Source organism: Suricata suricatta, chromosome 8, assembly GCF_006229205.1.
Source record: "Suricata suricatta isolate VVHF042 chromosome 8, meerkat_22Aug2017_6uvM2_HiC, whole genome shotgun sequence".
In the NCBI taxonomy this organism is placed as follows: Eukaryota; Metazoa; Chordata; class Mammalia; order Carnivora; family Herpestidae; genus Suricata; species Suricata suricatta.
This window is the reverse complement of record NC_043707.1, coordinates 130,487,183-130,513,347: the sequence shown is the minus strand read 5'-3', so window position 1 is coordinate 130,513,347 and position 26,165 is coordinate 130,487,183. Positions and strand designations below refer to the sequence as shown.

General features: G+C 51.9%; 1 protein-coding gene across 1 annotated transcript in view; it reads right to left on the bottom strand.

Annotated features, from left to right (window-relative positions):
• Positions 1-25,580, bottom strand: part of ZBTB17 (zinc finger and BTB domain containing 17) — a 31,992-nt gene extending 6,412 nt beyond the window's left edge. The window contains exons 1-2 of the mRNA XM_029948465.1: positions 25,456-25,580; positions 23,397-23,479 (exon numbers count right to left, since the gene is read on the bottom strand). The gene's annotated coding sequence lies outside the window, so the exon portion shown is untranslated. The remainder of the gene's footprint in view (positions 1-23,396; positions 23,480-25,455) is intronic.
• Positions 25,581-26,165: the final 585 nt, after the last annotated feature.

Genomic DNA, 26,165 nt, shown 5'->3' with positions numbered 1-26,165 from the left:
GGTCACAGTATGAAAAAGTCAACAAACACAAAACACTCATTACAGTGAGCGCTTTTAAAAAAGACACGGCCAGGGGCGCCTGGGTGGCTCAGTCGGTTAGGCGTCCGGCTTCGGTTCAGGTCATGATCTCACAGTTCATGGGTTCGAGCCCCGAATCAGGCTCTGTGCTAACAGCTCAGAGCCTGGAGCCTGCTTGGGATTCTGTGTCTCCCTCTCTTTCTGACCCTCCCCTGCTCATGCTCTCTCTCTCTCTCTCTCTCAAAAATAAATAAAACATTAGGGGGAAAAAAAAGACACAGCCAGTTGGACTTTTATATGAAAAGAACGCATGACGTAATTTTAGTAAAAAGAACAGATCTTTCAACTCCATTCATTTGGCTTTATGAAAACCTTTCTCGTCCGTTCTTACTTCCGTCTGCCACGCATGGGTGACAGATGTTTCACCCCCTGGCATTGCGGGAATGGACCCTCTCCCGCTGCACCCACAGGGCTCTGGCAAAGTCCACGAGAGACAGATCTCTCCTCTCTCTCGCTTGCTCTCTGATTCACAGGCTCGGGAAAGTTATCAGCCTCCAGAAGCCTCTCCCAGCTGTCCCCAAAGGAGGAAGGAGCTTTGGTCCTGACCCCAAGAGCTGCTGGCCTGGCTGCAGTTTCTCTGTCAAACACCTCACACAAAGGCCTGGAAATCCCGTTAACGGTGTCAAGTGAAAACGCTCAGGAAAATTCCATGGCCCGGTGCCTAACCATCACGAACCACCACAAGCCATGACTAAATAAGCATCTGACACAGCTTTCTCCTCCCCAGCAGCACCACTTCTAGGGCAAGCAGCAGGTCCTCGGTTCAAGAAAGACCCAGTTTCAAAATAAAAGTCAACCCCCCACTCCTGGGCCGACATTTCAGAGGTCCACCAGGACCAGGGTGTCTTGCCCTGGCCGGGCATGTGAGGCCTGGGTCTGCTCGGAGCTGCCCCGGGCTGTTTCTGGGTGGGGGTGACTGCCGCTTTGGGGCCCCCTCACCGGCTCTGCTGCTACTCCCGGGGCCGAGTCACAGTGCCACGGACACAGTGACCATGGGCGGTGGTCTGGCCGAGAGGAGCCACAAGGAAAGCCATGCCCCCACACAAGGGGCTTAGCCGGCACAGGTCAGCTTGGAGGGTCAAGAAGCCCACCCACCCTGGGGTGCCTGGAAACTTTTCAGATGTGGGGCCATGTATCTATGGAGGCGGGGGAAGCCGCTGAGTAGGCAGACAGGGCTCCACGGAGTAAAGGGGGACGTGGCAGTGGCCATATATGCCAGCCTTCGTCTGAGCCGGGCGTTCAGAGAAGCTGTTGCCAGGGACCCAGAAACACCCTTTTGCTGCAACATCCCCAGGACTGTCCTTTGGTCCCAGACTCCACACACAGGCTCCCAGACAGAGGCACAGCTTCTCAGTTCTCTGTGCCATCCCGGTGCCAACGGCTGCAGCTCGAGTCCGGGCGGAGTCTGCTCCTCCCCGAGGAGCCTGTGTGCTGCTGCACAGCCCCAGCCTCCGGGGAATGGGCACGAAGCAGGCTCTCCGGGGGCTGCACACGGGGGGCGGGGAGGGCCTTTCATTTCAGAGGCTGTGGGAGGGCCAGTAAAGGTCCTGAGAGAGGGTGCTGGTGGCCCGGTACCTCCAGTGCCCCCCACCCCCAGGAGAGCGGCCGTGCCCAGGGGGGATGTCCCCTCCCCAACGCTGACCATGCTCTTCCGCTGCCAGCTGCCACCCAGACACAGGGGTGGGGGGCGGGACACCAGAGGCCTGGCTGCCCCAGACCTGTCCCAGCTGAGAAACACTCCTAAAGGGCACCTGTTCTGACAAAACCAAAGAAGGAAAAGGAAGAAAAAGGGAGAGGATAAGAGAGGCGGCAGCAAAACAAATGGGGAAAGTGAGGGGGAAGAACAAGAAGGGAGGGAGGGAGGGACAGAAGGTGGCGCCCACACTCAGAGGGGCAGCCAGGCTCACAAGCCCAGGGCTGCCGTCGGCCCCCCAGGTGGCGAGCGCAGGCGCAGAGGGGCTCCCCCGGGCTCGGCAGGGGTGCCCACAGACAGGCCACAAGCCCCCCAGACGGGGCTCAGAGGCCCTCAGCTGCCTCCAGCGCTCGCCTCCACCAGCTGGCCACCTGCTAGAAAGCTCCACCAGCCCCCGTCTCTGCAAAGTGATGTGGCAAGCAAGTGAAGGGCCAGCTGGCTTGGTCCTTCCCTCAGAGCAGCTGAGCGAGGACTGGGCACCATAAGCCACGGGAAATGCTCTAGAATGATCCAGGCAGTGCTCCCACTGTGCCCTGTCTCCTCTTTTACACCCCACAGAGACAGGAACCCATCGCGATCTGGCCAGGTTTAGAGGGTCCAGGAAGAGGGGAGGGCATGGAGATGCTGCACCCGCCTGGGCTGCACACCTGCATCCAGGGGTCCCTCGGGTGCAGGGGCGGGGGGTGTCCCCCGGAGTCACCATCCGAGGAGAGACCTAAAACAGTACAAGAGCGGCAGTCCAGCTGGCCCTGGTCACCAGCGTCGGTGCTCAAGCGCGGCTCCCCAGCCCCTGCCCGGCCCTGCGGTGCCTTCACTCAGGCCAAAGTGCAAGGTCCCTCCTGCCTTATTTCTCCTCGCCTGAGCACTGAGTGTGGGCCTTCGAGGAAATGCTCCGAGAAAGCTTAACAACTAGAGGAAACGCAAACAGAACAAGATCAGAACCGAGCCCACAAAGTCCTCGCGTCCGATGTGGAAATTGAAGCCCCAAACTAGCACCTGCCTCACCCCCACACCCCTCAGGTCACTGGCTGACCTTCCACACTCACTGAGCACAGGGCACCCTCCCCAGGACGCCACGATCTGCTCAGTGGCCATCCCTGCCGGACAAGGCAGACCGCCCCTGCTCTTGGCACGGCCACCAACCCAGAGGGACCCACAGCCCCAGCCCGCCCCCCCTCCAGGTACTTCACTTGGGAGTAATTAAGTGGGGGGCCTGGAGAGCCCCTGCGGCACGACTCCAGACAGGCACGGACGGCCGCCAGCAGTGCCCCCCGAGAGACCACACCTGCTGGAAGGTTCCTACGGCATCTGGGGGCCCCATGACCACTCTGACCAGAAGGGGCAGGGGCCGAGCCTGCTGGAGACAAGAGACACCCGGAGGGACCACGAAGGGGACGCCAGCGTGCACAGCCACGTGACCGGCTCGGAGGCCTAGGTTGACGGCGGCCGCAGAGAGCTCTCCTGGGCCTTCCAGCCGGGCCACTAGCTGAGGGCTCACACGAACGACCTCCTCGCCTCGGGGAGCAAAAGAAACCGCCTGGTCAACACCCAACGTCGGAAGAAGCAACAAACCGCCGAGAAATGAAGTCACTGAGTTTGAGGTGGCTGCTCACAGCGAGCGAGCGAGCGAGAGAGAGAGGGGGAGGGGGAGAGAGAGAAGGAGGGAGGGAGGAAGGGAGGGGACGCGGACGGCAAAACTGAAGAAGAGGCCGTGACAAAACACTCAGGACGCCGTTCTGTCCGGACGGAAGGGGGCAGTCGGGGGTTTTCTGAGACACTGAGAGCGGTCCGTTTCTTTACTTGGACACCCCTTGACCTCTGTGCGGCCCCGTTTCTCAAAACTTGACACAATTTTCAGTAAGAAAAGAGAGAGAGGTACAGGCCACACTTGAGCCCGAAAGATGGGGTGACCTCCAAGGACGCCGCTGGCTGCTCTTGCTGGGCCACAGGTCTCAGTGGGCTTGAGCAGGGTCCATGGGGGCTGGCCATGGAAAACACAGCCCCTCTCACTCCCTTCAGTTCCCAAACGTCCGCAAGCAGATGACGACATAAGAAAGGCTTCTCCTTGGGTGGTGAAATGCAAGAAATTCAACAGAGTCTGGATCCGGGGACCCCGCCCCGCCCCCAGTAATGACGAAATGGCATTCATGGAGTCTCTGCAACATGCCAGGCAACACAGTGCCACGCACACCACCACCTGACCACCTGGGAACTCAGAACACGGCCGCTCCAGGGGCGCCTGGGTGGCTCAGTAGGTAAAGCATCTGATTTTGGCTCAGGTCATGGTCTCACGGTTCATGAGTTCAAGCCCCGTGTCGGGCTCTGTGCTGACAGCTCAGAGCCTGGAGCCTGCTTCAGATTCTGTGTCTCCCTCTCTCTCTGATCCTCCCCTGCTCATGCTCGGTCTCCCTCTCTCAAAAATAAACAAACAATAAAAAAAAGAACACGGCGGCTCTGGGACTCAGGGAGGCAAGAGGCAGTTCAGCACCAAGGCGGCGGCAGGGCCTCTGGGGCAGGGCCTGGGGGGACCCAAGTCCAGGCTCTGCCACCCCCCCCACCTCCCCACACACACACCAGCCACGCGTCTCCAGCAAAGCTCCTCCTCTGGCCAAATGGGGCCACTGGGACCACTGCCCGCGTGTGCTGCAGGCTTACAGGACATACTGTAAGCACAGCGCCCCTTCGGTGCCTGACATAACGGTAAACACTCAACAAACGGATGCTACCAGGAAAGAGAGATGCAAATTATGGCTGTATTTTTAGGCCAAAGATCGTGTCACATGGTTTCTACATACCCTTTTATGCTGGGTACTGTGGGCGCACTCAATAACTATTTAGTGACTTGACCTTGTTAAGAAGTTGTAAGCATAACCCATTATTCTTTCTAAAAGCAATCTGGAAAAATCCCAGAGCTCAATTAACATGAAGAGAGGGAGGGCGTGAAGGGAGGGGCCCTAGGCAAGAACCATCCAGAGCCTTTCTCTCTGTGGGGGAAGCGCTTTATTATTGAACAACTGCTCCGTTACACCCCCAGGGCGCTCCGGGGTGAAGGCTGGAGCGCAGGCCCGAGGCTCTAAGTGGGCCCACACAGCTCTGCTCCATCTCGGAGTCAAAGGGGCACCTGTCAAACATGAAATGCTACCCAGGTGATGAGCAAGCAGAGCTGCAGGCCAGGTCTCCCGCCTGCCACGCGGAGGGAAGCCATCGAGCCGGGAGACAAGTGGCTGAGCACGGGGAGACGCAGCAGTGCCTAGCTCCCAGAACACGACGCGCCCGGCTGCAGGCCTGGACGTGACACAGCCAGCTCGCGTCGGGGGCAGGTGAGAGGGATTCGGCTTCCAGTCGCTCTGCATTCCAGATTTTCTACAAACACAGGTGGGGCCCGTTTACAGCTCAGCACACACAAACTCGGGCCAAGGAAACAGAAGTTCACAGCAGACCAGCCCTGCAACTGGAGACCCGCCGGCCCGCCGGGCCGGTGTAACAACCTGTCCCTGCCTGGCGCGGCGCAGCAGAGGCGCAGGCGCCAACAGGACCAGCCCCCCGGCACCCTCCTCTTCACCCCGCAAGCGCCGCTCTGATGTGAAGCTTGTGCTTCTCGCACTTTCAAAAATCAATTTCCCTTCCAGGGTGACCACCCAAACTGACTCGGCCCCTCCCAACGGCCCCAGATCCTGTACTTCGTCTTCCACTGGGTGAGGGCCCCACCCTGAAAATCGACACAATCCTACCTTGAGATTCAGTAGCATTTTCTTTGAAACCCGTGTTACCAAAAAAAAAAAACCCAAAAAAAACCCCACTGATTTTTAAAACTCTAAAAATAATCTCTAAAGAGAAAGTTGAATTGTACAACTGTCTTTGCTTTTCAAATCAGACAAACCTCTATGATCCCTACCACTTAACTGCACGTCTGAAGAGGGAACGCTCAGCCCCTTCCCTGGCCCCCGATGGACCCCACCACTCCAGGAACGTGGCTGAGCGGGAAGGCTGGCCGGCCCTGAGGAAGTTAAGGGCCCTGCTTCCAGAAAGACAAGATCGGAATGTGCGGCACTTGGTGGCATTTTATCATTCTCCCAACACACCTCCCGGCCCCTCCACCCCAATCCTCCCTGAGCACCGACACAGCCTGAAACGAGGCCAGTACGATGCCTGGTCTCCCCAGGTTTAATAAACTCACTGCTGGGTGGGACTGACTTCCTCCTCACAGCTGTGGGCAGCACCTACCCCAGGACCTTGCTCTCAGCCCTCACACAGTTACAGATCAAGTCGGGGAACAGGACTGTACAGAGAGGTAGGGGATTCCTAGCCCTTTTTTTTTTTTAATGTTTGTTTATAAGAGAGAGCGCACATGCCAAGTAAGAGATGGGGATGGGCAGAGGGAGGGAGACAGAGAATGCCAAGCAGGCTCCGCCCTGTAAGTGCAGTGCCTGATGTGGGACCTGAACCCACAAACCATGAGCTAGCTCATGCCCTGAGCTGAAATCAAAACTCAGAAGCCCAACTGACTGAGCTGTCCAGGTGCCCCTCTGGACTTTTTGAGTGTGACTAACTCAAGGTCAAATATTCCGTGGACCCTCATGAGATAATAATTGTACTTTTGGTGCTTATCAATGGAGAAGATAATAGGTGAAAACCGCTATGAAAAATCATTTCCATTCTACTAATCACAACACCATCTTTGTGCACTTGAAAGGTCGTGAGAAGGAGAAATCTCCTTCAATGTACAGAGAATCGGGGTGGGGGGAGGGGCAACACAGCTGCGTGACTGCATAACTATCACCGTCCCCTCTAAGGGTCCCCAGGCCCCAAATCAGGGAGCAGACCCAGAGACCACAGCCTCTCACAGGCACGGGAGAAGTGTCTACTCTGTGCTTGACGTAGTTCCTACGTCAGAGTTACAAGCCACACGCTAAGTGTTGTGAAGAAGGCTCAAGAAGATGAGGGGATCAGAGGCAGAGGCTGTTTAATATTCAAGAAAACAGTCAAGGAAGACCTCCCTGAAGAGGTGACCTTTAAACAAAGGCCTAAATGAAGTGCAAGGGCGAGCCATGCTGCCGTAAGCCCAGAGACGGCCGCAGGAACAGAGAAGAGTAAGCGCAAAGGCCCTCAGACGGGCATGGCCTTGACAAAGGGGCTGGGCACCTGGAGAGGAGGGGGGCAGTGGGAAGAGGGGAGCCAAAGTGGCAGCGGCAGAGGCTGAGATCACCCGGGATGATTAGAGGCAAGTCAGGCTTTGGAGTATTTCTAAGTACTCTGAGGGCCGCGGGGGACCGGGTGCAAGGAGGCCAGAGGGGACTGAGGAACCAGGGACAGGCAGGCCGCAGAGGCCTGCACCCAGGCGGCAGCAGGACGGGCGAGTGGCAGTCGGATCCAGATGTGTGCTGCGCGGAAAGAAGGGGGTCAAGGAGGACAAACTGGCCAAGCGCTGGGGCCACTCCCTGCAGTGAGGAACCCAGCATTCGGCCGGGCCAATGCAGCGGCGACGGCCGCCAGAGGGACCGCGGTCCCCATGGGATCAAATACTGGACAGAGAAGAGGAAACGCCAACAGATTCAGACCGAAGGGTGTGCACGTGAATCCTGGCTCCCAGCTTGCGGGGCGCCTTGGGCGGGCTTCTCCGGGTTCCAGGCCGCTCACCGTCGGCCAGAAAAACCACCATGCACACAGCTGTGAGGGCTGAAGAAACAACAGGACGGGGCGCCTGGGTGGTTCAGTCCATTAAGTATCCGACTCTTGGTTTTGGTTCAGGTCACCGTCTCGTGGTTTGTGAGTTCGAGCCCCGCATCGGGCTCTGTGCTGATAGTTTGGAGCCTGCTTGGGATTCTCGCTCTCCCTCTCCCTCTGCCCCTCCCCCAGCAGTGCACTCTCACTCTCTCTCTCCAAAATGATAAACTTAAAAAAGAGAGAGAGAGAGAAATAACAGGACGTACTGCACAAATACTGGCAACGTTAGAACCAGATAATACTTCAGTTGACACAAGTCTGTGACTGACACACAGTTAAACAAAAAGGGGCAAAAATGAACTAAGACAAAGCAAACTAGGTTATCCCGAGTGAACCCCCTTCACCAGGGAGGCACAGGCTCCTCCCTACAGCAGGGGGAGAAAGAGGAGGGCGCCACAGCCTGGTCCAACATGATAAAAGAAGAACACCCAGACCTCAGGCTTTGTCTCCATCTGGCTTCAGACTTCTGCTGTGAGGCCTTTATTCCGGTGTCTTTCAGGGCAGAAAGCCTGGGGAGAATCGCCCACTCAGGTTAAATACGGATGGGTTCAGGGATCTAACCTTCACATGTGGTGGCCTAGGGGACAGCGTAGCAGACTTGTGCTTCAAGCCAACTGCAGAGCACTGCCTGGTGCAGGTGACCTGCTGGGAGCTGGCGGTTCCCCTCCCCGGGAATAAGGCCAGGCCTAAGTGACAAGCCTCAAGGACCTCCCACCAGGGAGAAGGTCCTAGACCCTGCGGCCATCCTCTGCTGAGTTCCGAAGGGGTAAGGAGGATACAGGACCTGGCCACATCCACCCAGACATGTGAACAAAGGCAAGAAGGATGTTCAGAGAGGGGACAGCATCCGAAACCGGTGGGTGCAGGAGAAAGCACGGTGCATGTGCTCAGGGACTGGGTGGGGAAGGACAGCACACCTGAGCATCACACAGAGAAACGAGTGAGTGGAAAACGTGGTGAGAAATGCAGCTGGAGGGACAGGCCAGAGCCAGGCACGCAGGGCCATGCCCACCACGCCAGGGCGCTCACGCCTGCCAGTCGGGAGCCTCCTCGGGGGGTTAGGCAAGAGAGAGCCATGGTGAGGCTCACACATCTGAAAGGTCAGTCTTGCTGCATCATTCATTATGGAGAACAGACTGAAAGAGGGAGATCAGAAGCAGGAAAAGAAGTCAGAAACTCCCACAGTGCTGGACCCTTGGGATGGGAAATTTGGGACAATGTCACCCCCGGCTGGCACCAAAAGGGTTTAGCTGGGGCTCAGAATCCCAACACACATCCATGTGGATCTTTCAGCCCAAGCCATGCAAATGGCCTGCCCGTTAAACATTGTAACCTCCCTTGAAAAATCTAAGTACCTCTCCTCAGAGTGGCTCAAAGTCCCTTAACAACACTCAGTCCCTGACCCCTTCCTAGGGGAAGCTGGGCCGTGCAGTCTGTCCAAAACCATCAGCCCAGGCTGTGAGATCCGAGCGCATAAGTCTCCGGAAATACAAGAAACAGGGGAGGGGGCCCTTGGAGGAGCTCTACTTGCCACTGTATATCTTTTCTGCATTCTCATTCACCACCTCTAAATGTTAGCTATTAAAAAATGCAAACCAAGTAAAAAAAACCGGAAGAAGAGAATAAAGAAGAAAGTATCGACAAAGCTAGAGGTCCTTCATTTCTTTTTATTATAAAACCTTTAAGGGGCATCTGGGGGGCTCAGCCGGTTAAACATCCAGCTTGGGCTCAGGTCAGGGTCTCATGGTTCATGAGTTCAAGCTCCGTGCTGACGCTCAGAGCCTGGAGCCTGCTTCGGATTCTGTGTCTCCCTCTCTCTCTGCCCCTCTCCTGCTCATGCTTTGTCTCTCTCCATCTCTCAAAAACAAATAAACGTTAAAAAAATTAAAAAGGAAAAAAAAACCTTTAAGACATATTCTGCAAGACCTGGTGACTCAAAACTTCTCAACAGGAAAAAATTTCTCATAGGGAAAATGGAAAAATATGGTAATTTGCACAATGAATGTGTCACCCGAGAGATTCTTATGAGCAGAAACGCCTTACGGGGACAAAGTGAAGATCGCCCAGAAAAGCAGCCGGTAGCCTTTGCCAGGCACAGCCGAGCTGTTTGGACGCCGTGAAGAATGAGGCTGGAGCCCCCACCCCGGCCCCCAGAGAGGCTCACACACCCAGTTCTGCGTGTGGCTTCAGGCACCTGCCGGATCCCCCCACCCGAGGCACCTCTCCTGCCTTGGCATCAAACCAAAGCTGGCAGAGCACCTGGGGCAAGGTGTACTTAACCCTCTGCACCTCAGTTTCCTTTCCGTAAAATGGGGATGATGATGATACAAGTTCCCACTGCATAAAGCGGCTGCTGGCCACCAGCATCCCCGGGGCACCCAAACCCATGCCTGCTGGCCACCAGCATCCCCAGGGCACACGAACCCACACCCGCGATGACGGATGAACCGAAGGGGAATCTCATGCTGTCAGCCTTGTCCCACCTTCTAAAAATAGACGTGGAGGGGCGCCTGGGTGGCTCAGTCGGTTAAGCCTCTGACTTTGGCTCAGGTCAGATCTCACATTCGTGGGTTCGAGCCCCGCGTCAGGCTCTGTGCTGACAGCTAGCTCAGGGCCTGAAGCCTGCTTCTGGTTCTATGTCTCCTTCTCTCTCTGCCCCTCCCCCTCTCATGCTCTGTCTCTCTCTGTATCAAAAATAAAGAAAACATTTAAAAAAATGTAAAAATAGACGTGGAATCTCATCAGGCCCCCATTACAAACGAAAGAAGACCAGGCAAAGGCCCTGCAACTGGCAGTGCTCATTCCACTCCACGGTACCCGTAACACAGGCAGGGCTGCTCGTGCAGGACGGCAAAAGCCACTGCCCTCTGCGAAGAACACAATGATTCTGGAGGAACACTGGGCTTTTCATGGAGACAGCGGATAGAACATGACAAGTTCAAAGGAAGGATTAGCTGTCCCGTGATCCTGGTTAAGATCAAGGATCCAAGAAAAAAGGAAAAAGGAGGTTGGGTACCAATCGTTTGGGAGCATGGATGTATGTGGACTTCAGTGTAGTGCATGGGTTTCATCTGACTTTTTCTAGGCTTGTTTCCTGACCAGGATTAGTGACTGCTAAGGTCCCCTAGAGTGTAAAGAGTTAATAAATGTTGAATAAATGCTTTCACTAGTAAGATTGCCAGATTACAAATGGCACCCATATAAAGTATAAGATACCACGAAAGTGACAATAAAAACGAGATCATCACCTAGCACTCAGCAGATTTTCATTTAAAACTTTCCCTATACTGGAGGGCACCTGGGTGGCTCAGTCCGTTGAGTGTCTGACTTTAGCTCAGGTCATGATTTTGTAGTTCTCAGGTTCAAACCCTTCATCGAGCTCTGTGCTGTCAGTGCAGAGTCTGCTTCGGATCCTCCGTCCCCTTCCCTCTCTGCCCCCCACCTTGTACTCTCTCCCTCAAAAATAAGCAAACATTTAAAAACAAAAAAACAAAAAACCCTTCCCTGCAGTGGAAATCTTGAGATGGACAGGAGCTACACAGGGTGTATATATTCGGATACAGAACCCTGTACAGCAGAAACCAGCACAAAACTGTCTACTTACTTTTCCAGAGAGTCGACCCAACTAAAAACGTTTTGTAACACTTGACCAGGAAAAACTAAATGAGCACAGGGATATTTTAGAGGACTCTTTCAGGTCACATCAGGCCTGGAGAGCAAGTGGTCAAGAATTCAAGGTCTCAATTTCCAATGATTTTTTAAAACCGCTGGGCTCCTCAACCCCAGCTGCTCACATGCGGCTCCAGAAGAGTGTCTGGTCAACAGACCTGGGGGGAGGCGGGGTTCAGGAAGCTGGGGCCCCAGTGCCTGCCCTTGAACCAACAGTGCTGGCCGACCTCCAGCCCCTCAAATCCCTCCACCTGCAACAGCCGTGAATCAGCAAAGCTGCTGGAAGCCTTTTAACGATCGACTTGCAATCCTGGCGGTTTTTCAGCCAGTCACTTTGGAGTGTGAGCTTCCGAGAGAAACTTGGAAAGCACCCCCAATTGCTGCCTGGTTCCTGTTTCCCAGTCCTAAGGCCTGAGAGGGAGAAAGACAGACACAGAGAGGGAGAGAGACACAAACAGGCACAGAAAGAGAGCTTGCAACCACACTGTAAGGGATGCAGACCAGCCCTAAGGGCCACGGTGGGGAAGTCAGGGTACACCAACTCAATCCTTAGGAGTATGAAAGACTGGGGGTGCCTGGGTGGCTCAGTCAGTTGAGCATCCAACTTCAGCTCAGGTCATGATCTCACAGTTCGTGGTTTCAAGCCCCACATCAGGCTCTGTGCTGACGGCTCAGAGCCTGGAGCCTGCTTCCGGTTCTGTGTGTCCCTCTCTCTCTGCCCCTCCCCTGCTTGTGCTCTGTCGCTGTCTCTCTCTGTCTCTCAAAAATAAATAAATGTTTAAAAAAAAAAAGGAATATGAAAGACTGGTCAGCATTCTAAAAGTTCTGTTCCTTTTTTTTTTAAGAGTTTATTTTTATGTAATCTCTACATGCAACACAGGGCTGGAACTCACAACCCTGAGATCAAGAGTCACATGCACCACTGACTGCGGCCAGTGCCCCTAAATGTTCTGTTTCATTCCTATTACCTTTATCTTCTCAACTTCCCAAGTAAATATAAATTACAGGTGAATATTTGCAGCCTATATTGTAAATAAGAGTTAATACTCTTGTTATGCAAAAGGCTTCTCATACAAACAACAATGAAAACATGTGTCCCCATAAAAACCTGTACACGAACGTTCATGGCAGCATTGCGCGTAATGGTCAAAGGGTGGAAACAACCCAAATGTCCATCAACAGATGAATGGGTAAATGAAATGCGGTGTGCTCATGCAATGGGATACTGGACAGTAAAAAAGTAATGATAAAGAGGGTGGCTCAGTCTGATAAGTATCTGACACTTGATCTCAGCTCAGATCTTGATCTCAGGGTCATGAGTTCAAGTCCCACATTGGGCTTCACAATGGGCATGAAACTTACTTTAAAAAAAAAAAGTCATGATATCTGCTACAACATGAATGAACTTTGACGATAGTATGCTAAATGAAGGCAGCCAAAAGACCACAAGTTACAGGATTCCATTTACATGAAATGCCCAGAGCAGGCATATCTGTAAGGATGATAATGACCACCGAGACTCGGGGAGACAGAGAGAAATGGGGAGTGCCCGCTAATGGGTTTCTTTCGAGATAATAAAAATGTTCTGAAAATAGAGAGTGGTGATGGCTGCATAGCTCTGGGAGCATACCGCGAGCCAGTTAACTGTCCATTTTAAGTGGGTGCTGCATGAATACACCAATAAAGCTGTTATAAAAAATTAATTGACGAGAAAAAAAATCTCCCAACAGAAAAATGAGTCAATAGAGGCAAGTGACAAAAGAAACACAGGTGGTCAATATATTCTATACAGAAAAAAAGACGTTCAGCCTCGCTAATAAAGAAATATAAAGAAGTACGAGATGCCACCCACTTCCAGAATAGGGCTGGCAAAAATCTAAAAGACAGTTTCCACTGTGGGCCAGGGCGTGTTCCCAGGGAGCAGGATCACAAAATGGTACACTTTGTCTAGATGGCGGCCTGCCCGTAATGATGCAAGTTTTTAATGTGTTCGTTGGTTGAGTAAAAACTAATGCTTGGATGGGAGTAACTGATCAGAGAGCCCAGGTGCAGAGGCTGATTTCCCAATCGGATGGGGATTTCACCCAGCTGGAAACAAATTGTGAGGCCTGGTAAAGGACCATGGATGGGACTGGGTGCCTGTGCCCAGAGAAAACAGCCTGCTAATATGCATTCAGCTCCACCACGTGAAACAGCTGGGAGGTCACCAAAACCACAGGCTCATGGTTTCCAAAGGGCAACAGCACGTGGGGCGAACACCATCAAAGGGAACAACTGATGGCTGCCTCCCTGCAGTGTTCCAGAACATGCGCTACTTCATCACTGCCCACAGCGAGCCCCAGAAAGGTGTTAATCTGATCACCCCCACCTGCAGATAAGCAAAGCAAGGCTGAGAGAGGTTGTCAGCTGACCCAGCTCTCGCGGACACGCCCAGATTCAAGGTCAAGCCTATCTTACACTGAAAATGTGCTCTTCCACTTCAGAAAAGGACAAAAGCTCTGCAGGCAGACATGGAATCCTAGGCTCAACAGACCCTTCATCTGTCCCAGAAGGGCACATTTTCTGTCATTGATTGGCACTTCACCAACTCCCTTTCCTTATACTAATGAGTGTTACAAAACATCTTATAAAAGCCCTTCGTGCACATCACGAAGTCCCAGTTTGCTGCTGCCAGAGGAAACACAAAATTAAAACTTGGAAACATCTCGATTTCTGGAAGTGTGGCACACCAGGTAACCAGGCCAAGTCTCTTAGCAAACAGCTACAAATGCTGAAGGAAAACTGTGAGGCATCTTTCAAAATGCATCAAAGAACTGGCAAGTCAGTAAGGAACACTGAGAGGTCCAACAAAATCCAGCCAAGGCTGGAATCCAGAGAGCGAGTGGAGCTTTGAGGGTGGGCATCGAAGGCACCTGCAGAATTGAGCAAACTCAGTTTCTTTCTCCCTCCTAAGGAGGGAGGTCTTATGTGAGGAAAGGGTTATAAGTCAGTGGGAAAAAAGACTGCACAGAAACTGCCTATATCAAAATCTTGAAAGGGTAAACTCTGCCCTGAGAATTCGTAAACACTAGAAAGCCCCCAAATAGATGATAGCCCGAATTCACACACTATTAAAGATGTACTTCAGATAGACAAAAAGTGAACCCAGAATGAAAGTATTAAATGCAAGAAAGAATGAGGACCAACTAAAGTGGTCAATAATAAATGAGTACATCTAAACCATACTGAACTAATAGCATCTTCTAAAATTTAAAAAAGAACTAAAATACACACCTATAGAATAAAAGGAGGCAGCGATGGGAACTAAAGTGTGCTAAAGCCCTTAACTGTCTGAAAGTAGGGTGTGAAAATAGTGACTAATGTTAGACTTTGGTAACTTACGTCAACTGAGAGATATACCATGTTCATGGAAGACTCAATATCATAAAAATGTCAACTCTATCCAAATTGATATGGAATAAATTCAAAACAATTCTAATAAAATATCCCAACCATTTTTATGGAATTTGACAAGCACAATCTAAAATGAAGATGGGGAGGGGCGCCTGGGTGGCTAAGTCAGTTAAGCATCTGACTTCGGCTCACGTCATGATCTCATGGTTCGTGGGTTCAAGCCCTGCGTCGGGCTCTGTGCTGACAGCTCAGAGCCTGGAGCCTGCTTCAGATTCTGTGTCTCTCTCTCTCTCTCTGACCCTCCCCTGCTCACACTGTCTCTCTCTGTCTCTCAAAAATAAATTTTTAAAAAAATAAAATAAATAAAACTAAAAAAAATAAAACTTTAAAAAAAATGAAGATGGGGGGCATCTGGGTGGCTCAGTTGGCTAAGCATCTTAACTTTGGCTTAGGGTGTCTGGTTCACACTCCATGAGATCAAGCCTCACATCATGCTCTGTGCGTTGACAGCATGGAGTCTGCTTGAGATTCATTCTCTCTCTCGCTCTCTCGCTCTCTCTCTCAGCCCCCTACTCTCCCCACCCACTCGCACATGTGGGGAGAAATATCAATTGTGCTCTCTCAAAATAAAGATTAAAAAATTAAATTAAGATGGAAGAGCCGGGGCCAAGGCCTTACGAGGTACCAAGAACTATTACATAAAAATTTGGTCATTACGTCAGTGTGATATTGACACAGAAATAGAGAATAAATAGTAAAAAGCTCAGAAACAGATCCACACATCTGTGGACACTTGATATATTAAAATGGTTACTGGTCACATTTATAGATCCACATGAAAGGGATTTTTTTTTTTTCAATAAATAGTACTAGGACAATTTAGTACACTTATTAAAAAAAAAAAAAGGAGGGGCACCCACGTGGCTCAGTTGGTTAAGCATCCCACTCTTGATTTCAGCTCAGGTCATGATCTCATGCTTCATGAGATCGAGCCCCACATCAGGCTCTGTGCTAATGGCAGCTCACACGTGCATGCATTCTCCCTCTTTCAAAATAATAAACTTAAAAAAAAATAAAAATAAATAAAACTAGGGGGGGACATGGCTCAGATGGTTAAGTGTCCAACTTCAGCTCAGGTCATGATCTCACAGGTTTGAGGCCCCCATCGGGCTTTGTGCTGACAGTTCAGAGCCTGGAGCCTGCTTTGGATTCTGTCTGTCTTGCTCTTAAAAATAAACATAAAAAATTTTAGGGGTGCCTGCATGGCTCTGCCAGTTGAGTGTTTGACTTTGGCTCAAGTCATGATCATGCTGCTCATGAGTTCAAGCCCCGCATCAGGCTCTTTGCCGACAGTTGAGAGCCTGCAGCCTGCTTCAGATTCTGCGCCTCCATCTGTCTCTGCCCTTCCCCCTTCCCCAGCTCACGCTCTGTCTCTCTGCCTCTCTCAAAAATGAATAAACATTTAAAAAGCTTTAAAGATTTTGTAAATAAATAAAAAGATTTAAAAAGGAAAAAAGAAATCAGACCCAATCTTATAGTATACACACAAATAATTTTAAATGGACTAAAGACCTTAACATAAAAGACATCAAAAAATGTTTGGAAGACAACATATAGGGGAATATTTTTATAAATGTAAAGTAGGAAGGAAGTTCTTAAAAAGGAACAGAAAGTGCTACCCATAAGAGAAAAAAAAAAACATAAACATTAAAATTGGGGTGCCTGGGTGGCTCAGTCAGTTGAGTGTCCAGCTTTGGTTCAGGTCATGATCTCACAGTTCGTGGGTTCGAGCCCCGCGTCAGGCTCTGTGCTGACGGCTAGCTTGGAGCCTGGAGCCTGCTTCAGACTCTGTGTCTCCCTCTCTCTCTGACCCTCCCCTGCTAACGCTGTCTCTCTTGCTCTCAAAAATAAACAAAATATTTAAAAAATTTTATTAAAAGAAACATTAAAATTAAGAATTTGTTAAAAAAAAACCTACAGAGAAAAGCCACAAACTAGAATCAGAAAGGTACAACACACATAAGTGACAAAGGATCAGTCTACAAAATAAAAACCAAAAACAAACAAAAAGTCCATATACAACAAAAAGACAACCCAGTAGGGGCACCTGGGTGGCTCAGTTAAGTGCCCGGCTTCGGCTCAGGTCATGATCTCACGGTTCGTGGGTTCGAGCCCTGCGTCAGGCTCTGTGCTGATTGCCCAGAGCCTGTAGCCTGCTTCAGATTCTGTCTCCCTCTCTCTCTCTAACCCTTCCCTGCTCACACTGTCTCTCTCTGTCTCTCAAAAAAATAATAATAATAATATATAAATAAATAAATAAATAAAAGACAACCCAGTAGAAAGGTAAGCAAAAGATTTACACAGTTGTTTCACAGAAGCTGAAACCTAAATAACAAGTCTATGAGGGGCATCTGGAGGCTCAGTCAGTAGAGTGTGCGACTCTTACTCTCAGGATCGTGGGTTCAAGCCTCACATTGGACATGGAGCCTAGTTAAAAAAAATAACTTAATAAGTATATGAAAAGATGCTTAGCCCACTAATAATCATGAAAGTGCAAATCAAACCCACATGAGCTATCACTCCCGTAAGATTACTAAACATTTTAAAGCCTAATAAAACTAGAGTTGGGAGAATGTGAAACAAACAGAATTGTCAGTTGAACTGTAAATAGGGGAAGGCACTTGGGAAATGTTAGGTATTATCTGGTCAAGCTGAAGCTCACACACCCTGAGATTCAGCCGCACTCCTGAGGGTGCGCCCGCAGAAGCTGCACGTGTGGCCATGCTCACAGCCACACTGTCCCAGCAAATTACTAACAAACCCAAATGTCCACTAGCAAGAGAAAGGATAAGTAAATTCTCCTGCAATGGGACATATCCAGCCATGAAAGTGAAATACAACTCCAGGCAATATGGATTACTCTCAAGAACCCATATTAACCCAACAATTTAAGAAACTAAAGAAGGGGCGCCTGGGTGGCTCAGTCGGTTAAGTGTCCGACTCTGGCTCAGGTCATGATCTCGCAGCTTGTGGGTTCAAGCCCTGCGTCAGGCTCTGTGCTGACAGCTCAGAGCCTGGAGCCTGCTTCAGAGTCTGTGTCTCCCTCTCTCTGTTCCTCCTTCTCACACTCTCTCTCAAAAATAAACATTTAAGAAAACTTTTTAAAGAAAAAAAGAAGTTGAAGAAAAAAACAACATGATTAAGTTCAAAACATGCAAAATGAGGGGCACAAGGGTGGCTCACTTGGTTGAGCGTCTGGCTTCGGCTCAGGTCATGATCTCATGGTTTGTGAGTTTGAGCCCTGACTGGACTCTGTGCTGACAGCCTGGAGCCTGCTTCAGATTCTGTGTCTCCCTCTCTCTCTCTACCCCTCCCCTGCTTGTGCTTGCTCCCTCTCTCTCTCAAAAAAAAAAAAAAAAGTTTTAAAATAAAAGCAAAACAAAAACATGCAAAATGAGCAACACATTGGGGCGCCTGGGTGGCTCAGTCGCTTGAGCGTCCAGCTTCGGCTCAGGTCATGATCTTACGGTTTGTGGGTTCAAGCCCCGTGTCAGGTTCTGTGCTGACAGCTCAGAGCCTGGAGCCTGTTTCTGATTCTGTGTCTCCCTCTCTCTCTGACCCTCCCCTGCTCGCGCTGTGTGTGTCTCTCTCTCTCTCAAAAATAAGTAAAACATTAAAAAATGAGCAACACATTGTTTAGCAACACAAACACATGTGATTAAAACTATAAAGACAGAGAAGAGAATGATAAAAGCAAAACTGTGATAACCTGGGCGCGGGGGCAGGACAGGATCAGGAGGGGTGCTCCAAAGGTAACAAACAGTAACATTTTATTTATAATTTGAGCCATGGGTACATGTTTCCTTGTATCTATTCTTTATACTCAATATTTAACAAAAACTTACAAAATTAAACAATGTTCTTTCTGACTTTAAACAATGTTTCTGGTTTTCTGGGGTTTTTTTAAGTTTATTTATTTTGAGAGAGGGAAAGAGAGGGTGATCGGGGAGGGGCAGAGAGAGGGGCAGAATCCCAAGTAGGCTCCTCGATGTCCCTACAGAGCGACATGCAGCGGCTCAAACCCATGAACCGTGAGATCGTGACCTGAACCGAAACCAAGAGTCAGCCACTTAACTAGCTGAGCCACCAGGCGCCCCTAAACAATGTTTCGAGGCATGAACTTGGGCAGCTGAGTTACAGTAAACCAGGAAAGTCCCTGCCGGGGGGGCCCCCACCACCAGGACTACCGAAATGAGACGTGCTTCACCTCCCGGGCTCAGGGCGCTGGAGAAACGGCTTCCCGCTGGGCAGCAGCGCCTCCCATTCGGGACAGGAAAGTGGCTGCTTCCAGTATAGGAAGCGGTGTGGGTGGGGTGGGGGGAACAGGCTCTGCTGCCAGACCTCTAATGACAAAAAACTGAGTACTTTTTCTTTTTTGAGGGGAAGGGGTGGTTTTTTCCAGTTTTACTGAGAAATCATTGACATACATCACCGCGTAAGTTTAAGGTGGACAGCAGCTGGCCTGAGTTGCCATATACGGTGACGTGCGAGCCACAGGTGCAGAGATGTCCCTCTTCTCACAGAGACACAAGAAAAAGAAAGAGGGGTGTCTGAGTGGCTCACTTGGCTAAGGGTCTGACTCTTGGTTTCGGCTCAGGTCATGGATCTCACAGTTTGTGAGTTCAAGCCCCTCGCTGGGCTCTGTGCTGACAGTGCAGATCCTGCTTGGGATTCTCTCTCCTCTTCTCTCTCTCTCTCTCGGCCCCTCCCCTGCTCGTGCTCACTCTTGCTCCTTCTCTCTCCCCCATCCCTCTCAAAGTAAGTAAATAAACTTTTTAAAAAACTTAAACAAATGTCTCCTTGTGATGAGGACCTGCAGGATTTACTTTCTCAACGCCCCCCCCATATGTCACACGGCGGTGTGGGCTGCGTTGTCAAGCTGTCAGAGGCTCCTGGTGTTACCAGGAACCTACTGCACCTGCTTTCGGGGTGGCCCCGCCCTCAGCTGGGCCCACCACCTGGGAGCCTCTGCATGTGGCTGCTTAGAAGGGAGTGAGCAACTCCCAGTTCTCACGGTGCTTCCGTCTGTGGAAGTTCAAGGCTTACATCTCTCCAGTGCCTAACAAGCAGGCTTGACGCCCAGGGCTTGGGCTCCAGCCCGGAGGTCGACTTTCACTGGCCCTCGGAGGGGTGAGCGACTGGGGCATGGGCACGCGCGCGCGAGGGCAAGGTACCCCTGCTGCCACTGGGCGCACGCGCCCGCAGCAAATGCGGAAACAGCTCAGCAAATGCTCACGCTTCGACCCTTATTATTTCCCTCATTTAGAAACCGAGGCCAGCAAAGGAAGGAGGGCATGGTCTCCAGGACATGCTTTGTGCACACAAATGTATTTGGAGGTTTTCATATTCTCTCAGGCTGGGTCCCTCCCTTTTGTGACCGCCCTGAGACACCACGTCGGAGCACCTCCTCGCCACCCACTCCGGGCCCATCCGTCGAGGAATGCCACCAGGGTCAAGAGTGAGCCACCTGGTCCATGTGGCAACCTAGTAAAACACTGACGCTTCTACACACAGGAGCTCAGTGTCTGTGCAACAAAATCAAACCACCTGACTCTTACAAAACGGTCCTCCCTAGATAGACACAGAGACATCTTCATGCATGCGATGGCTCTGGAGGGAGCCCCAGTTCTCTGGGAGGGGAACTGGGTCGGGTATGGAAGGGCGACTTACCTCTCCACAATTCTTTGGAACCTTCTGACTTTTGTACCTGGCGCGTGTTCCTATACCAAACATTTTTTTCTTCCTCCACGCTGTACACTCTTTCCTGACCCTCTCAAGGGTCCTCTTCTCCTAACACATAATCACACCAGATACCAATCATGGAGTCAGGGACCCAGCTAAGCATTTTACATGTGTCATCTCATCAGTAATTCCAGTCAATAAAGTTATGTGTGAGGTCATCAGCATCCCCATTTTACAACTGGAGAAACGGAGGTTTGGAGAGGCCAAGTATGTTGCCCCAAGGCACACATCTGGTAAGTGTAAGAACGAGTAAGGGCCCAGGTAGGTCTGACTTTTAACCAGTGCCCTATACTGCAGGGCTCTAGCGGGAGACGATCTGGCCCCAGGAGATGCTTGGCAATGCCTGTCCCACTGTCACAGCGGGGGACAGGTGAGTATTATAGGCATCTATGGGGGAGACCAGGGGTGCTCTAAGCATCCCGAAGCACACAGGACAGCTCACAACAAAGATTTATACAACCTTGAATGTCGATAACATCAAGGTTCAGGAGGGGCACCTGGGTGGCTCAACCGGTTAAGCAGCCGACTTCAGGGCATGATCTTGTGATCTGTGAATTCAAGCCTTGTGTCGGGCTCGGTGCTGACAGCTCGGAGCCTGGAGCCTGGTTCGGATTCTGCATCTCCCTCTCTCTCTGCCCCTCCCCTACACCCCACTCCCACTCTGTCTCTCTCAAAAATAAATGAACAACAACAACCAAAAAAAAATCAAAGTTAAGAAACCATGCTCTACTAGAAAAAGAGAAACTATCTTCTGACCTAAACTCTCAAATCTCAGAGGTCACCATGTTTACGTCCCCTGCTCCAGCCAGATACCAAATAAACCATCGGGTCCTCCTGTCTTCAATCAATAGCGCGCCAGCTCCACATCACATCGGCACTCTCCCCAACCTGACTGCTGCTTCCTCTCTAGCCAACCAAGGCTGACCACTCATGCATCCAAGCACCTTCACGGAGCACCAGCTACGTGCCAGGAAATGAGCCACCCAGTGGGACGACCAGGAGAAACAAGTCCCCGTCCCTGCCTGCATGACGCCAGTGGGCGAACCAGGAGACAGAGAAAGGCAGGATTGTAACGTGAGGTACGGACGCACGTGGAGAGCGGTGCAGGACGCCAAGAAATCTGCAGAGGAGGAGCTCCACTCAGCTGGGCTGGGCGAGTGGGCAGGGCCCAAGAAGGCTTCCCAGCAGCATCTGAGCCTATGGGAATTAAACAGGCAGAGGCAATCCTTCCCAAAGGACCCCTCGCCCAGACCACTGAGAGTATGGTCTCTGAGAATCCACAGATGGACCCCTTTAATGAGAAAGCTTGAGCCCCTCTGTGCGATCCAGATAATTCCTGCCTTGAGCGAGGACACAACCCGGCTTCCCCATAGGGGAATTCTCAGAACAATTCTATGACGTAGGCAGTTCTCCCTATTTCACAGATGAGGAAACTGGGGCACAGCAGTGACATACCTGGGCCTCAGGACACAGCCACTAAATAGAGAGGCAGGGATTGCCACCCAACACGAGTCCTCACCACTTCTATCAGAGGGAACCTTCACAAATGACAATCCAGGGGCGCCTGGGTGGCTCAGTCGGTTAAGCAGCCGACTTCAGCTCAGGTCATGATCTCACAGTTCATGGGTTCAAGCCCCACGTCGGGCTCTGTGCTGACGACTCAGAGCCTGGAGCCTGCTTCTGATTCTGTGTCTCCCTCTCTCTCTGACCCTCCCCTGCTCACACTCTGTGTCTTTCTCTCAAAAATAAACGTTAAAAAAATTTTTTAAACAAACAAACGACAATCCAAACATGATGTTCACTCTGGAGCTCCCCCTTTCACCAGCACTCACCCTTCCCCTGGGCGCCTCACAGTTGGGAAGAGACCCCCGTGGAGTACCTTGACTTGTATGGTGGTGACCCACAGGGCTAGGAGCCAGTCTTCCCCTGCTAGCACCTGGCACGGCGTCTGACCCACTGGGCACAGAGGGCACTGAATGCATTAACAGGCCCGGATTCCCTGCGCCCAAGCATCATCAACCTACTTGACGCCAGAGCAGTGTGCCTTGGGGAGACAGAGGCGTGGGGAGCACGCCCAGCCCTCTCTCACCAACGCAGAGACGTCCCCTCAGGCTGGGCCAAGCCCCAGAGTCAGCAGTCCAGTCACACGGGGACCAGGCAGGCTCCCTCGGCCAGCTTTCCCTCCAGCTTTGGGACAGTCGTGGTTTGTTCTTTGGTTGTACACCAGATGCTTATGTTCAGGGACATGTTGTACAAGAGGACAGATCTTTAAACGCTAGAACCTTAAAAAGGAGTGAACATGTGCTCCCCGCTCTGCCCTTCCCATTCTGCCAGATGGAGTGCATCCGACAATGGCAGGGGCTGCAGCGGCCAGCTTGGGCCACGAGGCGGTGATCTGGGTTTGAGCAAGGAGAGCCACACAACCACTAGAACCCCATTTCCGGATACTTCACAACAGAGCAGGATGCCCTACTGGCTCTGGACTGCCTAGTTCCAGATTATTAAGAGAGGAGTAGGGATGCCTGAATGACTCAGATGGTTAAGCAGCCAGCTTCGGCTCAGGTCATGATCTCATGGTTCGTGGGTTCGAGCCCCGCATCGGGCTCTGTGCTGACAGCTAGCTCAGTGCCTGGAGCCTCCTTCGGATTCTGTGTCCCCCTCTCTCTGACCCTCCCCTGCTTACGCTGCCAATCTCTGTCTCTCAAAAATAAATTTAAAAAATTTTAAAAAAAAAGAGGAGTAAACTTCGACTTTGTTTTGGCCACTGTCCTTTGCAACTGCTTTGCTGGAGCGTGTCAGGTTGTCCGTGATCAAAACACGGTGTGAGCATTTGCCTAGTGATTAACCTAGTCTGGTCTTCATTGGTAAACCACACATCATGACACCAAAAGTCTCCCAGCCACACTCAGATATTGTCCTCACTGTGTAGCTTGAAAGAAAAAGTTACCTTGAAAGGGTGATTTGAATCACGCGGAGCCTAGAGAAGAAGGAAGGACAGCCTTCTGGTTTGTTTCACCCTTGAGCGTTACAGACCTACCTCAGATTTCCCAGGAGCCCAGGCTACTCTTCTCTGACGGTTCGAGTAAACTCCAGCTCGGCTCTCCTCCTCCAGCTCATCACCTGAATCAGAGACACCCAAGCAGAAAATCAGATGAGAACCTGCAGGGCACCTGCTCCCTAAAAGCTGCACTTTTTCATTCATCCATGAAACACAGGCAAACCCAGAGTCCTGAGCACAGAGCCCGGCACAAAGTAAGCGCTCGGTACAAGTTCGTTTGGATCGCTATCGGCCTGCTGCATACCGGACACCATGCCGGCCACCTGGGACACAAAGATGGGTAAACCCGCTCCCGCCCTCACGCTCCTTACCAGAAAGACACAACACAATGCTGAAAAGCAAGAGCAGCAAGGCTGCGCCCAGGTGACCGCATTGCTACGGCGTCAGCATTCCTCTGGATGTCTCAGACCTTCTTGCTTCCCATTTCGTGCCCTTGCCCTAGGAGAGCACACCCCTTCCCCAACCTTAGTGACTCCTGATGGATGATGACTTCTAGCTCACTGCCCCACAGTTCCACCTGAGTGTTTCACAGGCACCCACTTGCAGCATGCTCAAAACAAAACGTATCTTCCCTTCTCACAGCCGCTCCCCGTCCTGTTCGTTATCCACCACCTGCCGGTCAAAAATCCTGACACTTCTCTGCCCCTAACTTGTCAATTGTCCAAAAACTCTCTCCCCACCCTCTGCCTCTAACCCAACTCAAGGCCACCCTCATTTCTCACCTGGATTCTCTTAGCAGCCTCTTAACGAGTCTCCAGGCCTGCTCCCTTTAATGCCTCCTCCACATAGCCAGGTGATCTTTCTAATCCACAAATCTGATTCTTAAATGGCTTTCCATTAACCTAAAACTTAAAAGTCCTTAACTAGGTTTACAAGGCCCCATAGGACCAGACCACAGCCTGCTTCTTGAGCCCTACCTCTTATCTCTGTCTCTAGGCAAAGAACTTAATTCAGTTATTCCACTAACCCCTAAGCTTTCTCACAAACTCCCATTTCAACTGAGAATACTCCTCCTTTTCTTGTCTCCGTTAGGTCTCAGCTTCTGCAGAGCAGAAGCGTCCTTGGACTCGCGCAGACGGAGTGAGGTGCCTCTACTGTTTCTCGAGCAAGAAGAACTTTTCTGCTTTTCTTCCTTCCCAGCAGTATCGGAATCGCCTATTTATCTCTATGGCTCCCGCATGAGTCTCTGAGCTCTGGGGGATGATCGCGAAACGAATAATCACAGCAACAAACACATGCAGCATTTACTTTGTGCTAGGAAGTAACTGTACACCGCACTCCTATTGCCGTATTACATCTTTAACACAACCTTACGGGGCAGGTTTTGTCATCATCTCTGCTTTAAGGAGGGGGAAGCCGGGGGCACGCGGCGAGAACCTAACGTGCCTCGGGACACAGCTGGCAAGCACAGAGTCCGGACTCCAACGCCGGCTGCCTGGCTCCACCGCTCACACTCTCAAGCACTAGACCACGATCAAGTCTGTCTGGTTCACTTGCTCCAGCCTCACAACCTCCCAGGTGCCGAGCCGCCGCAGGAGGAAGGAAAGAATGAATGAAACAGTCCTCCACAGCGGCAGTGCCGACCTCCCACTCTGCCGGCACCTCCGGGTCCCGCCAGCCCGCGCCCTCCTGCCCCCGACCCGCCGACGCGAGCTGCCCCGACACCCGGCCACGCTGCGGCCGCAGAACGACCACCCGCCACGGCGCGCGGGGTCAAGGGACGGTGACAGCCGGGCGGCGGGGGCGGAGAAGCTACCAACTGGGGTGTCACCCAAGCCGGGAGGCGATTCGCGCTCTCTCGCAGGAAACGCCGGTCCGCTCGCGCCCTCAGCGCTCGCTCGCCTAGCGGCGCCCCCCGCCCGGCTGCCCTGCACACCCCCTTGCCCCGCGGGGTCCCCCCAAGTCCCGGCTCCCTTCCCATTCCACTTCCCTCCCCTCCCCCACACAACCGTCCCCAGCGTCCCGCTGCGCCCCATCCCTCACCGCCTCCGCCCGGCGCCCGGGACTCCCCGGGCCCCGGGCGTTTGCTGGCCCTCACCTGCCATGTCCCGGACCCCACCGTAGAGGGAGGTGCATCACGGCCGCGAGAAGGCCGGGGACGGCACTTCAGAGCAGACAAAGGGCGCCGCCATGTCAGAGTCGGGCGGAACCGACCTCGCTGGCTTCCCGGCTGCAACTTCCGGCGCATGCGCAGCGCCCGCGCCGGCTGAGGACAGCGGACAGGCGCATGCGCCTACCCGTCCAGAAGTTCTGTATTACAGTACTTCGGCGGCACTGAGAATTGTCCTCATTGTAACCCCTCCTTGGTTTTCTATTCCAAACGTAAAAGTAACAGCTTCTCCACGTTCAGTGCGTACTGTGTGCCGGGCACTATTAAGCGCTTTACGTGCATCATCTCATTAAATCTCCTACCAATCGTAGGGATAGTCTCCCCCCAGCCCCCTTTTTGAAGAAGTGAAAACGGAGGCCCAGGAAAGGTGAACGAATTGCCTGCCCGTTGTCACGTATGTTACAAGTGGTGGAGCGGAGATGTGAACCAGTTGTGGCCCCAAAGCTGCAGATTCCCATTTATGTTTTTCTACCTTCTGAGCCAATCATTGGCTCGTTCTCTATTTAGGGCAGATCCAGGATTAGCCTGGGTGTGAACGAGGGTGCTAAAAAAAAAAAAAAAAAAAGAAGAGGAAGAAGTGTCTACAGATTTGAACAGTCCCTCTCTAGCCTCTCTCCAACTTTTCAGCACCTCTAGGC